The 12,548-nt window shown below is 41.0% G+C and overlaps 1 long non-coding RNA gene across 1 annotated transcript in view; it reads right to left on the bottom strand.

Annotated features, from left to right (window-relative positions):
* LOC145506993 (uncharacterized) overlaps positions 1-12,548 on the bottom strand; it is a 41,167-nt gene that overhangs the window by 21,411 nt on the left and 7,208 nt on the right. The window lies entirely within an intron of this gene.

Genomic DNA, 12,548 nt, shown 5'->3' with positions numbered 1-12,548 from the left:
ATCAGTGCATAATTTAGTCCTTAGAGGTAATATCTTACTTGTTTTATGTTTCAAAGGCTTACCAACACTTTAATTTGGTCTGAACTCCTTTGTCTACCAATTTAAAAGGCAAAGGAAGTTCAGTTCTTTCCCAAAGAAGCTGAGGTTTTAATTAACGACACATTATTTACCAGATTTCAGAGCCACAAATGCACACTGGGTAAGGGTTTTGGTTTTTTTTTGAAAGGTTAGCATGTTCTCAAGGATGTGTAGCAGCCTTCCCTGACTGTTCTGTTTTAGTCTGGATTGTAAAACTGCATCTTGACTCAACATGCTTTGGTAGGAAAAAACTGTTAGTTCTTCAATAATATTGAACAAAGGATGAGGTTAGAAAAAGGGGGAAAAAACAAAACAGAAAACGTACCATCTGTTCAGTGGTCATGAAGTAGCCAGCACAGCATTTTTCTTATTCCTGCACAACATCACTCTGAGGTGGTGCTGACACCTCCAGATGCAACTCGAAGAGAAACTAGCAAAGATCTGAGTTGTTAAACGGCTGGGGAGAATTTGATATAACGCCCTATGGTTGACAGTCTGTGTGCTATCCACCAGGCTACACAGCATCCCCTTATTTAGAGATTTGTAACAGAGATGATAAAAGTTTGTTTACTGACATTAAGAAAAATTAATAAATGCAACTGAATGATCACGTTAATTGTAATACCACCCTTTTCTGATGGAAAAGTCACCTATTAAAAATTGGCTAAGGATACAGGTACCTTGGCAAAAGGAAAACAGGGCAGCAGAGCATGAGATGGTTAGATAGCATCACTGACTCAATGAACATGAACTTGAACAAATGCTGGGGGACAGTGGAGGACAGGGGAGCCTGGTATGCTGCAGTCCATGGGGGTCAAAAAGTCAGACACAACTTAGCAACTGAACAACAACACAGGTACCTTTGGGCTTCCCTGATGGCTAAGTGGAAAAGAATCTGCTTGCCAGTGCAGGAGATGGAGGTTTGATCCCTTGGTAGGAAAGACCCGGAAAGGAGAAAATGGCAACCCACTCCAGTATTCTTGCCTAGACAAGCCCATGACGGAGGAGTCCATGGGGCTCACAAAAGAGTCAGGCACAACTTAGCGACTAAATAACAACAACAGATACCTCTCATGGAGTCGCTATGATGCAGAAGGCCTGGAGAAAGGAGGGAGAAGGTAAGAACAGCCTGCATGGGAGCCTAGGAAGATTATCCACCAGAGTTTGAGGAAAGGGAATTCTTTCAATTTCTTTCAGTCAGTTAGTTCAGTCACTCAGCTGTGTCTGACTCTTTGCCACCCCATGGACGCACCCCATGGACACCACGGCATGCAACATGCCAGGCCTCTCTGTCCATCACCAACACCTGGAGCTTGCTCAAACTTATGTCCACTGAGTCAGTGATCCCATCCAACCATCTCGTCCTCTGTCGTCCCTGTCTCCTCCTGCCTTCAATCTTTCCCAGCAACAGAGTCTTTTCAAATGAGTCCGTTCTTCACATCAGGTGACCAAAATATTGGAGTTTCAGCTTCAGCATCAGTCCTTCCAATGAATACTAAGGACTGATTTCCTTTAGGATGGACTGGTTGGATCTCCTTACAGTCCAAGGGACTCTCAAGAGTCTTCTCCAACACCATAGTTCAAAGGCATCAATTCTTTGGTGCTCAGCTTTCTTTAGAGTCCAACTCTCACATCCATACATGACTACTGGAAAAACCATAGCTTTGATGAGAAGGACATTTGTTGGTAAAGTAATGTCTCTGCTTTTTAATACGCTCTCTAGGTTGGACAAAGCTTTTCTTCCAAGAAGAAAGCGTCTTTTTATTTCATGGCTGCAGTCACCATCTGCAGTGATTTTGGAGCCCCCCAAAATAAAATCTCTCACTGTTTCCATTGTTTCCCCATCTATGTGCCATGAAGTGATGGGCCTGGATGCCATGAACTTAGTTTTCTGAATGTTGAGTTTTAAGCCAAAGTTTTCACTCTCCTTTTCACTTTCATCAAGAGGTTCTTTAGTTCTTCACTTTCTACCACAAGGGTGGTATCGTCTGTGTATCTGAGGTTGTTGATACTTATCCTGGCAATCTTGATTCCAGCTTGTGCTTCATCCAGCCCAGCATTTCTCATGATGTACTCTGCATATAAGTTAAATAAGCAGGGTGACGAAATACAGCCTTGACATACTCCTTTCCCAATTTGGAACCAGTCTGTTGTCCCACGTCAATTCTAACTGTTGCTTCCTGACCTGCATACAGATTTCTCAGGAGGCAGGTAAGATGTTCTGGTATTCCCATCTCTTGTAGAATTTTCCACAGTTTGCTGTGTTCCACACAACCAAAGGCTTTGATGTAGTCAATAAAGCAGAAGTAGATGTTTTTCTGGAACTCTCTTGCTTTTTCCGTATCCAGTGGATGTTGGCAATTTGATCTCTGGTTCCTCTGCCTTTTCTAAATCCAGTTTGAACATCTGGAAGTTCATGGTTCGTGTACTGTTGAAGCCTGGCTTGGAGAATTTTGAGCATTACTTTGCTAGCATGTGAGATGAGTGCAATTATGTGGTAGTTTGAACATTCTTTGGCATTGCCTTTCTTTGGGATTGGAAAAAAAACTGACATTTTCCAGTCCTGTGGCCACTGCTGAGTTTTCCAAGTTTGTTGGCATATTGAGTGCAGCACTTTCACAGCATCATCTTTTAGGATTTGAAATAGCTCAACTGGAATTCTATCACCTCCACCAGCTTTGTTCGTAGTGATGCTTCCTAAGGCCCACTTGACTTTGCATTCCAGGATGTCTGGCTCTAGGTGAGTGATCACACCATAGTGGTTATCTGGGTCATGTGTATAATTTTATGTGTAATTCTTCTGTGTATTGTTGCCACCTCTTCTTAATATTTTCTGCTTCTGTTAGGTCCATACCATTTCTGTCCTTTATTGTGCCCATCTTTGCATGAAATTTTCCCTTGGTATCCCTAATTTTCTTGAAGAGATCTCTAGTCTTTCCCATCTATTGTTTTCCTCTATTTCTTTGCATTGATCACTGAGGAAGGCTTTCTTATCTCTTCTTACTACTCTTTGGAACTCTGCATTCAAATGAGTATATATTTCCCTTTTCTCCTTTGCCTTTAGCTTCTCTTCTTTTCACAGCTATTTGTAAGGCCTCCTCAGACAACCATTTTGCCTTTTTCCATTTCTTTTCCTTGGGGATGGTCTTGATCCCTGCCTCCTGTATAATGTTATGAACCTCTGTCCATAGTTCTTTAGGCACTCGACCAGATCTAATCTCTTGAATCTGTTTCTCACTTCCACTGTATAATCATAAGGCATTTGATTTAGGTCATACCTGAATGGCCCAGTGGTTTTCCCTACTTTCTTCATTTTACGTCTGAATTTTGCAATAAGGGGTTCATGATCTGAGCCACAGTCAGCTTCCAGTCTTGTTTTTGCTGACTGTATAGAGCTTCTCCTTCTTCAGCTGCAAAGAATATAATCCATCTGATTTCGGTCTTGACCATGTGGTGATGTCCACGTGTAGAGTCTTCTCTTGTGTTGTTGGAAGAGGGTGCTTGCTATGACCAGTGCATTCTCTTGGCAAAAGTCTATTAGCCTTTGCCCTTCTTCAATTTGTACTCCAAGGCCAAATTTGCCTGTTACTCCAGGTATCTCTTGATTTCCTACTTTTGTATTCCAGTCCCCTATAATGATAAGGACATCTCTTTTGGGTGTTAGCTCTAGAAGGTCTTGTAAGTCTTCATAGAACCGTTCAACTTCGGCTTCTTCAGCGTTACTGGTCGGGGCATAGACTTAGATTACTGTGATATTGAATGGTTTGCCTTGGAAACGAACAGAAATCATTCTGTCGTTTTTGAGATTGCATCCAAGTACTGCATTTCGGACTCTTGTTGACTATGAGGGCTACTCCATTTCTTCTAAGGGATTCTTGTCCACAGTAGTAGATATAACGGTTATCTGAGTTAAATTCACCCATTCCAGTCCATTTTAGTTTGCTGATTCCTAAAATGCTGATGTTCACTCTTGCCATCTCCTGTTTGACCACCTCCAATTTACCTTGATTCATGAACCTAACATTCCAGGTTCTTACGCAATATTGTTCTTTACAGCATCGGACCTTGCTTCCATCACCAGTCACATCCACAACTGGGTGGTGTTGTTGTTTTGGCTCCATCTCTTCATTCTTTCTGAAGTTATTTCTCCACTGATCTCCAGTAGCATATTGGGCACCTACCAACCTGGAGAGTTCATCTTTCAGTGTCCTATCTTTTTGCCTTTTCATACCGTTCATGGGGTTCTCAAGGCAAGAATACTGAAGTGGTTTGCCATTCCCTTCTCCAATGGACCAGATTTTGTCAGAACTCTCCACCATGACCCATCCATCTTGAATGGCCCTACCCGGCAAGGCTCATAGTTTCATTGAATTAGACAAGGCTGTGGTCCGTGAGGTCAGATTGGTTAGTTTTCTTTGATTGTGGTTTTCATTCTGTCTGCCCTCTGATGGTTAAGGATAAGAGGCTTATAGAAGCTTCCTGATGGGAGAGACTGACTGAGGCAGAAACTGGGTTTTGTTTTGATGGGCGGGACCATGTTCAGTAAATCTTTAATCCAATATTCTGTTGATGGGTGGGGCTGTGTTCCCTCCCTCTTGTTTGACTTGAGGCCAAACTATGGTGGAGGTAATGAAGATATTGGTGACCTCCTGCAAAAAGTCCCCTGCAAGCACTGCTTCAGTCAGTGACCCTGACCCTGCAGCAGGCCACTGCTGACCCATATCTCTGCCAGAGACTCCTGGACACTCACAGGCAAGTCTGGGTCAGTCTCCTGTGGGGTCACTGCTCCTTTCTTCTGGGTCTTGGTGCATACAAGTTTCTGTTTGTGCCCTCCAAGAGCCTGTGTCCCCAGTCCTGTGTAAGTTCTAGTAGTTCTATGGTGGGATTAATGGTGACCTCCTTCATGAGGGCTTATGCCATACCCAGGTCTGCTGCATCCAGAGCCCCTGCCCCTGCGGCAGGCCACTGCTGACCTGTACCTTTGCAGGAGACACTCAAACACTCATAGGCAGGTCTGACTCAGTCTCTGTGGGGTCTCCTGGTGCACACAAGGTTTTGTTTGAGCCCTCCGGGCGTCTCTGGTAGGTATGGCATTTGATTCTAAATGCAATTTCGCCTTTCCTATTGTCTTGTTGGTGCTTCTCCTTTGCCCTTGGATGTGGGGTATCTTTTTTTGGCGGGATCCAACATTCTCCTGTCGACAGTTGTTCAGCAGCGAGGTGTAAGTTTGGAGTTCTCACAGGAGAAGATGAGCGCACGTTCTTCTACTCCGCCACCTTTCAGAAACCAATTCCTTTGGCCTGTTATTATACTAGTCAAGAAATCACGCAGAAGCCTAGGGTGAGCTCCTTAAAATTTCCAGAAACCAGCAATCTGTTTTGTCTTTCTTTACAGCAAAATAAATAGAGAAGTGTAGGAGTTCTTTCAGGTAACATTTAGGTTTATGGATCAGTATTTTTGCTTGGAAGAAGACTACTGTGCTTGCTCTTAAGCATTGACCACTTGAAACCAGAGTGCCTAATGTTAACCTGGCTCCTGGGCAGGCTGAGTCTAACTGTTAGTGAACCCGTGACTTCTGTAAACCACGTCCAAACTTCCTTCTTACCTCGATCTCAGAAGACAGTCTGATGGCCTGATCTGGGGCCAAAGTCAACAAAGTAGTACAGAAAAGCCCTGTTCTTTTTCATTGCACCTCCCCTGATCCTAAGATGTCCTATTCTGTACTTATTTTTTAATACCAATAATTTTGGCCATAATATTAATAGCCATCATTTATCCAGAACCTACTGTATGCCAGGTATTATGTTGTTATTGCATTAATTTAATCATCACCAAGGAGTGTCCTTGAAGTAAGTATTAGTGTTGTCAGTCACTCAGTCATGTCCAACTCTTTGTGACCCCATGGACCATAACCCACCAGGCTCCTCCGTCCATGGAATTTTCCAGGCAAGAATACTGGAGTGCGTTGCCATTTTCTTCTCCAGGGGATCTTCCCAACCCAGTGATCGAACCTGAGTCTCCTGCATAGGTAGGCAGATTCTTTACCACTGAGCCACCAGCGAAGCCCTGTTTTTAAAGTAAGCAACCATAAAAATTCTCAACTCCTACGGAATCACTTAGATTTAGGAATAGTCAAGTTTATAGAATAAGAGTTTATCTTTGAAATACAGATATTCCTCGACTGCCAACAGAGATTCCTCGACTTACCATGGGGTTATATCCCGATAAATGTAAGTTGAATATATTGTGTGTTGAAAATGCATTGAATACACCTAACCTACTGAACATCAGAGCTTCGCCTCATTCACCTTAAACATGGTCAGAACAGTTACATTAGCCCACAGTTGGGCAAAACCATCTACACAAAGTTTAATTTATAATAAAGTGTTGACTAGCTCATGTATATGAATATTGTACTGAAAGTCAAAAACAGAATGGCTATGTGGAGACAGAATGGTTATTAACGTATGTTGGTTGTTTACTGTCGTGATCGTGAAGGCAGCTGCTCCTACTAAGTATCATGAGATTATACCATGTAACGCTAGCCTGAAAAAAAGATCAAGCTTCAAAATCTGAAGTATGATTTCTACTGAATGCATATCGCACTACCATTAAGTTAAAAAATCATTAAGTTGAATCACTATAAGTCAGGGACCATCTACAGCAGCATCGTTAATACCATATCTTTCTTCTTTAAATACAGCAATGTTATTAATAACATTTCTTTTTTAACTTTATAACTTCCTGAAATATTGGATCCATTTACTTGTTTTTCCTGAACATTGTATATGTTCATTTTTGCTGATTTATATAGAACAACTTCTTTTTCATTCAGTATCATTCTTAAGATTGTTTAATATCCTGCAACTTCATGAGACCTGTGGACTAGAGTGAAGTTTATAAAAACTGAAATCGCAGCATTCTCCAGTATTTGCAAAATAGGAGGAGGGATACAGTGTGGTTGTGTGAGTTCCATGATTGATTTTGCACTTGTATGATGGGCTTCCCTGGTGGCTCAGATGGTAAAGAATCTGCCTACAATGTGGGAGACCTAGGTTCGATCCCTGGGTTGGAAAGATCCCCTGGAGGAGGGCATGGCAACTGACTCCAGTATTCTTCCTGGAGAATCCCCATGGACAGAGGAGCCTGGCGGGCTACAGTCCATGGAGTTGCAAAGAGTCGGACACAACTGAGCAACAAAGCATATGATTTACTCTGATCACCAAAAACATTTTAAAAAATTGTCATTGCTTCAAATTCATCTCCAGATGCTTAAAAATTATTTGGTCACAGTCCCTCTAGAATTGCTAATCCAATCTATCATCTAAGGGCATGAAAAAGAAAATATAATGGGAAGATACATATTTGTAGCAAAATAAAATGTTCTAAATAAAGTCAGTTTCTTTGTTTTTATTAACATTTTCCATAAAAACTCTTTTAACTTGCAGGGAAAAAACTCTGCATTTCACTGCCTTCTGTGCATTTAACTCTAGGCAACCATCTCACAAAGGTAAACAACTAACCATCAAGAGAACTAGATAAGAGACTAGGGTCAGTGAAAATATTTATTGAAAAGCTTATACTAAGTAACGAGGATCCAGAAATGAATAAGATCCAGTACCTCACTCAATAGCTTACATAAGCCCAGCACAAATCCATCCAACAACTTGAGAAAAATTCATTATGAAAAATAATGTATTTTTAAGTGCTCACTTGGATTCCACTAAATGTGCCCTCTGTGCTTTCTTTGTAAATCTTTATCAAAAATATTTTGAAAATAAAAGAATATAGAAAATTATGAAGTATAAAATCAGAACTTTCAAACACTATTATGTATCACAATCAAGAACCAAAATTATGTCATTATTTATATTCTTAAAACTAATGTTATTGCTCAGATTTTTGTGTTGATTTCCAGCGTTGGAGCATTTTAAAACTCTTCAAGAGATTGATTTCTTAACAGATTTCTTCTTTCTGCCTTCATTATTTTATGCCCTGTTGAGCTAGTTAAGTTCCAAAGGTTAATATTATTCAAAGTTATTGTTGAGTCTCTGAAATAATTTACCTAAAACATTTCTGAAGACAAACAGTCCACAAGACATAAGCATTACATTAATAGCTGTTCTTTTACAGAACAAAACCTTGTTAGTTAACATTTCTTATTTCAGGTTCCTAGATGGAACCCAGAAACATCCATGAAGTTGCCTTTGCTCGGGCCCAGGAGTCAGCTCCAACACAACTGATACTGTGTGCCTAGTATTGTTTTTCTTGTTGACTGACTGACTGTATTTCATTTTCCTAATGACCATGGGATAGCAAAGAACATTTCGTCATATGTAGAGACTTTTAACACTGGATAGAGGTTTTCTAAGCCTTCTAAAAATAAAGACTAGTCTAGAGTAGCGTCATATTTTTAATGCCCCGAGTTTATTACACAACTCAGTTATAAATACTGCCAATGAATCTCTGTTTCAAAACTGTTATCTTTCAGTCTCCAAATGAGGGCAAACTGTACTTCACAACGTAACTGTTTTATGGAAGGGGGAGAAAAGAAATTCTTTCTGATTTCAGCTCCACGAGCATATTTTGTCTCTAGTTCTTATAGCAGTGTTATGCAAGAGTGTGAGCCTTTTTAATGCTTTGGGGTTTTTGGTTTGAGGGTGTGTAGGAAGGCAACAGCAATGTGTGAAGCTTAAATTTCTTGGACAAGAAACTTCACTGTATTACAAAATTCTGGGAGTTGTGGCGAATACAATTTAACTGAGAAGTTTTGTGATCTCCTCATCAAATTGTTATTGCTGTTGTTGATCAGTCACTAAGTTGTGTTTGCCTCTTTGCAACTCCATGGACTGTAGCCCACCAGGCCCCTCTGTCCATGGATTTCCCAGGCAAGAATACTGGAGTGGATTGTTATTTTCTTCTCCAGGGGAGCTTCCCAACCCAGGGATCAAATCTGTTGTGGTCTCCTGCTTGGCAGGCATAGTCTTCACCACTGAGGCAACTGAGAAGTGCTCTCATCAAATTAAACCAGGGTTTTTTTCGTTTCATGTTTCTTTTTCTTTATCAGTATCTTAGGGACAGCCTTACATGTGGTACAATTGCAGGAGGCTTCCTCCTTATCCAAATTCCTGCTCTCCTGGGACTCAGTTCAGGGGATGCCTGAAAGCCCATAATCCTTTGTCCATTCCATGCATTCTTTTGTCCCTGTTACAATGTTAATATCTCCACACTGGTTGATACATTAAGTCTTATCAGGCAGCTGGTACACTTTGGGAGTCTTTTACTAGGAGTTTGGAGCCCTGAATTCATTGATAAAATCTTTTGGTTTTTTTCCCCTTGCAGACAGATAAAAAACAAGACTGAGTTAGCTTATAATGTAGAGTGGAAGATGTAATTCTAGGTATATTAAGACACCTTTGCTTACAGCTGACCCTATGTTTCACTGAAGTGATTGTTTAATTGACAATGCACTTCCAAGATATTTAGCATTGGGAAAATTCATGTAGTCACACAGCAAGTAAGTATCTGTCTAAATTCCCTGTCTGGGACTTCTCTGGTGGTCCAGTGGTTAGGAATCTGCCTTGCAATGCAGGGTACACGGGTTCGAACCCTGGTTGGGTAATGAAGATCTTACATGCTGCAGGACAACCCGGCCTGTGGGCACAACTAGACAGTCCAGGCTCTGCAACAATCTGGCACAATGTAACAAAGATCCCGTCCGTGTGCCGCACCTAGGATGTGATGCAGCCAAATAAATAAGTACTTTATAAATTCCAAAATATATATATAAATTTCCTGCATAGAACAGTTTTGCAGAATGCAACTATAGTAGCCAGTCTCAAAGAGTGCCCCCCTGCAGTCCCCACCCCCTGGAACTCACACCCCTCCTGCACCGTAGCACAGTTAGTTTACTCTGTGAGCAATAGGATATGGCAGAATTGACAGTGTATCAGTTGTAAGATTAGGTCATAAGAATCTTCGTGATTTCTGTCTTGGTCACGCTCTTGCTCTTTTGGATCACTGGCCCCGGTGGAAGCCAATGCCTTATTGTGAATGGCCTGATGAGAATTCCATGTGCTGAGGAACTAAGCCCTTCAGCCAACAGCCTGTGAGTGATCTGGGAAGCAATTTCTCTAGTGCAGCCAGGCCTTCAGATAACTGCAGTCCCATCACCAATTGGACTGCAGCTTCGTAAGACGTCTTAAGCCGGAAACACCCAGTTCGGCCACTCGCAAGTTCGTGACTCCCAGAAACTCTGTGAGATAATAAATGCTTATTGTTTTAAACCACTAAATTGTGGGACAAAACACTATCATGTCACTGTAGACATTTATCATGTGTCTCCAGAATCCATAGGCTAAAATATCTGTGAAATATCATAATTTAGCATGAAGCTGCTGCCAGATAAAAAAGTATAAACCAGGTATAGTAAACTCAAATGCTTACAAAGTCCAGGCAGGTAGGACCCATGGTGAATTGAGGACCGTTCCCTAAGTCTAAGGATGGAAATAGCCATAGACATTTGTCACTGTGTGGGAACTAGGGTTGTGATAGTGCCAGAGCTCTTGATTTTTTCAACTTGTAGTATACATTAGCTGATCTCTTCCCAAGTTCCCACATAATTAGTCCAAGCTAATCACAGCTCAGTCTATCCTTTCAGTCAATGATTGTTGCAGCAACAGGTGTGCATGCATGCTCAGTTGTGTCTGACTCTATGTGACCACATGGACTGCAGCCTTCCTGCCACCTCTGTCCATGGGATTCTCCAGGCAAGAATACTGGAGTGGGTTGCCATTTCCTTCTCCAGGGGATCTTCCTGACCCAGGGATCAAACTCGTGCCTCCTGCATCTCTTGCACTGGCAGGTGGATTCTTTACCACTGAGCCACCAGGGAAGCCACAGGTGCAGGCATGTGGCCCAGGAATGGCCTACAAAGTGTCAGGGGAAATCCTTGGAAGCCTCTGGGGAAAGATTATTTTGCTCCTGAAAAGGGGCACAGAAAGAACAAATCTCTTTTCTTCTTCTGGACATGACCTCTATCTAGATGTAATGTTTTGTTCCTTGTTGGCAGTCTGAAGATGAAGCCAACACTCAGATAGCCAAACAGAGAGATAAAGAGCCTGCCACCTCAAAGGTGTGGTTAGGCACCGAAACAATCAACCTGGATTGCTTGGTACTTCCTACTGAATGGGATCATATAATCCTTGAAAATACCTGACTTTAAGCCAATTTGAGTTGAAGTGTCTTTTACTTGCAGTCAAAAGCTTTCTAACATGCACACATACAAGGCTGGTAATCCATAATTTCATGGATGAGCTACTGATTTTAAATAATACATAAAGTTCAATTATTAAAATAACATTTCACTAAACAAAATATATCTAGATGGCATGTCCATTTTGGTGGTGGCTAGTTTGTGGTCTCTGTTGTAGACACTACACTATCATATTATAAAAAAGCATTAAAAGCTCATTTGCATTTTATTTGAGGATCTCATTTGCTCACTGTTCATTGGGTGACATTTTTAAAAACTTGACTTAAAATTTTTAGAGCAGTTTTAGGTTTACAGCAAAACTGAGGGGGAAGGTACACAGATTTTCATATATCCTCTTCATCACTCATGCATAGCTTCCTCCATTATCAACATCCCCCACCAGAGTGACATATTTGCTACAACTGATGAACCTACACTGATACATGATAATCGTCCGAAGTCCATGGTTTATATTACAGTTTACTCTTGGTGGTATACATTCCATGTGTTTGGACAAATGTATAATGACGTGGATGCATTATTATAGTACCGTATGAAGTATTTTTACTGCTCTAAAAATTCTCCATGCTCTGCCTGTTCATTGCTGCCCCAACACCTCAACCACTAGCAGCCACTAATCTTTTTACTGTCTCAACAGTTTTGTCTTTTCCAGAATGTCAAATAGTTGAACTCGTATAGTATATAGTCTTTTCAGATTGGCTTCTTTCACTTAGTAATATGCTTTTAAGATCCTTCCACATCTTTCATGCTGAGTAATTCTTTTCAGTGCCGAATAATACTCCATCGCCTATTGGCTTCATGTAAGGACCAATCACTATAGAATGCATAATTCTTTGCATTGGGGATTTTACAATGAAAACAAGTCTGGAACAATGTGATTGTGACTGTAGAAATTCTGTGTGTACGGCATGCCAGGCTAACCCATATTTCAACAGCAGAATTTGATTAGGGAAGATTTCATAGTTTGAACAGGGTTTTAATGGCTATGGGGAATTCTGTCAGACAGACAAAAGTTTAAGAGTAAACTCAAAACAAACAAACAAACAAACAAAAAAGAGTAAACTCAAATACAAGAGTGACTGTGTTTATTGTGTAACAACCACATATTATGCAGCTATGGAAAAGTTAATGTAATCATAGTGTGGTATGTGGAATAAGAGTGACTTTTTTCCATTGAAATCTGCAATGGGTAAAT

This window comes from Giraffa tippelskirchi, chromosome 1 (genome assembly GCF_054371585.1).
Source record: "Giraffa tippelskirchi isolate mGirTip1 chromosome 1, T2T-mGirTip1v1.2.pri, whole genome shotgun sequence".
NCBI lineage: Eukaryota > Metazoa > Chordata > Mammalia > Artiodactyla > Giraffidae > Giraffa > Giraffa tippelskirchi.
This window is presented reverse-complemented; position numbering and strand designations above follow the sequence as displayed.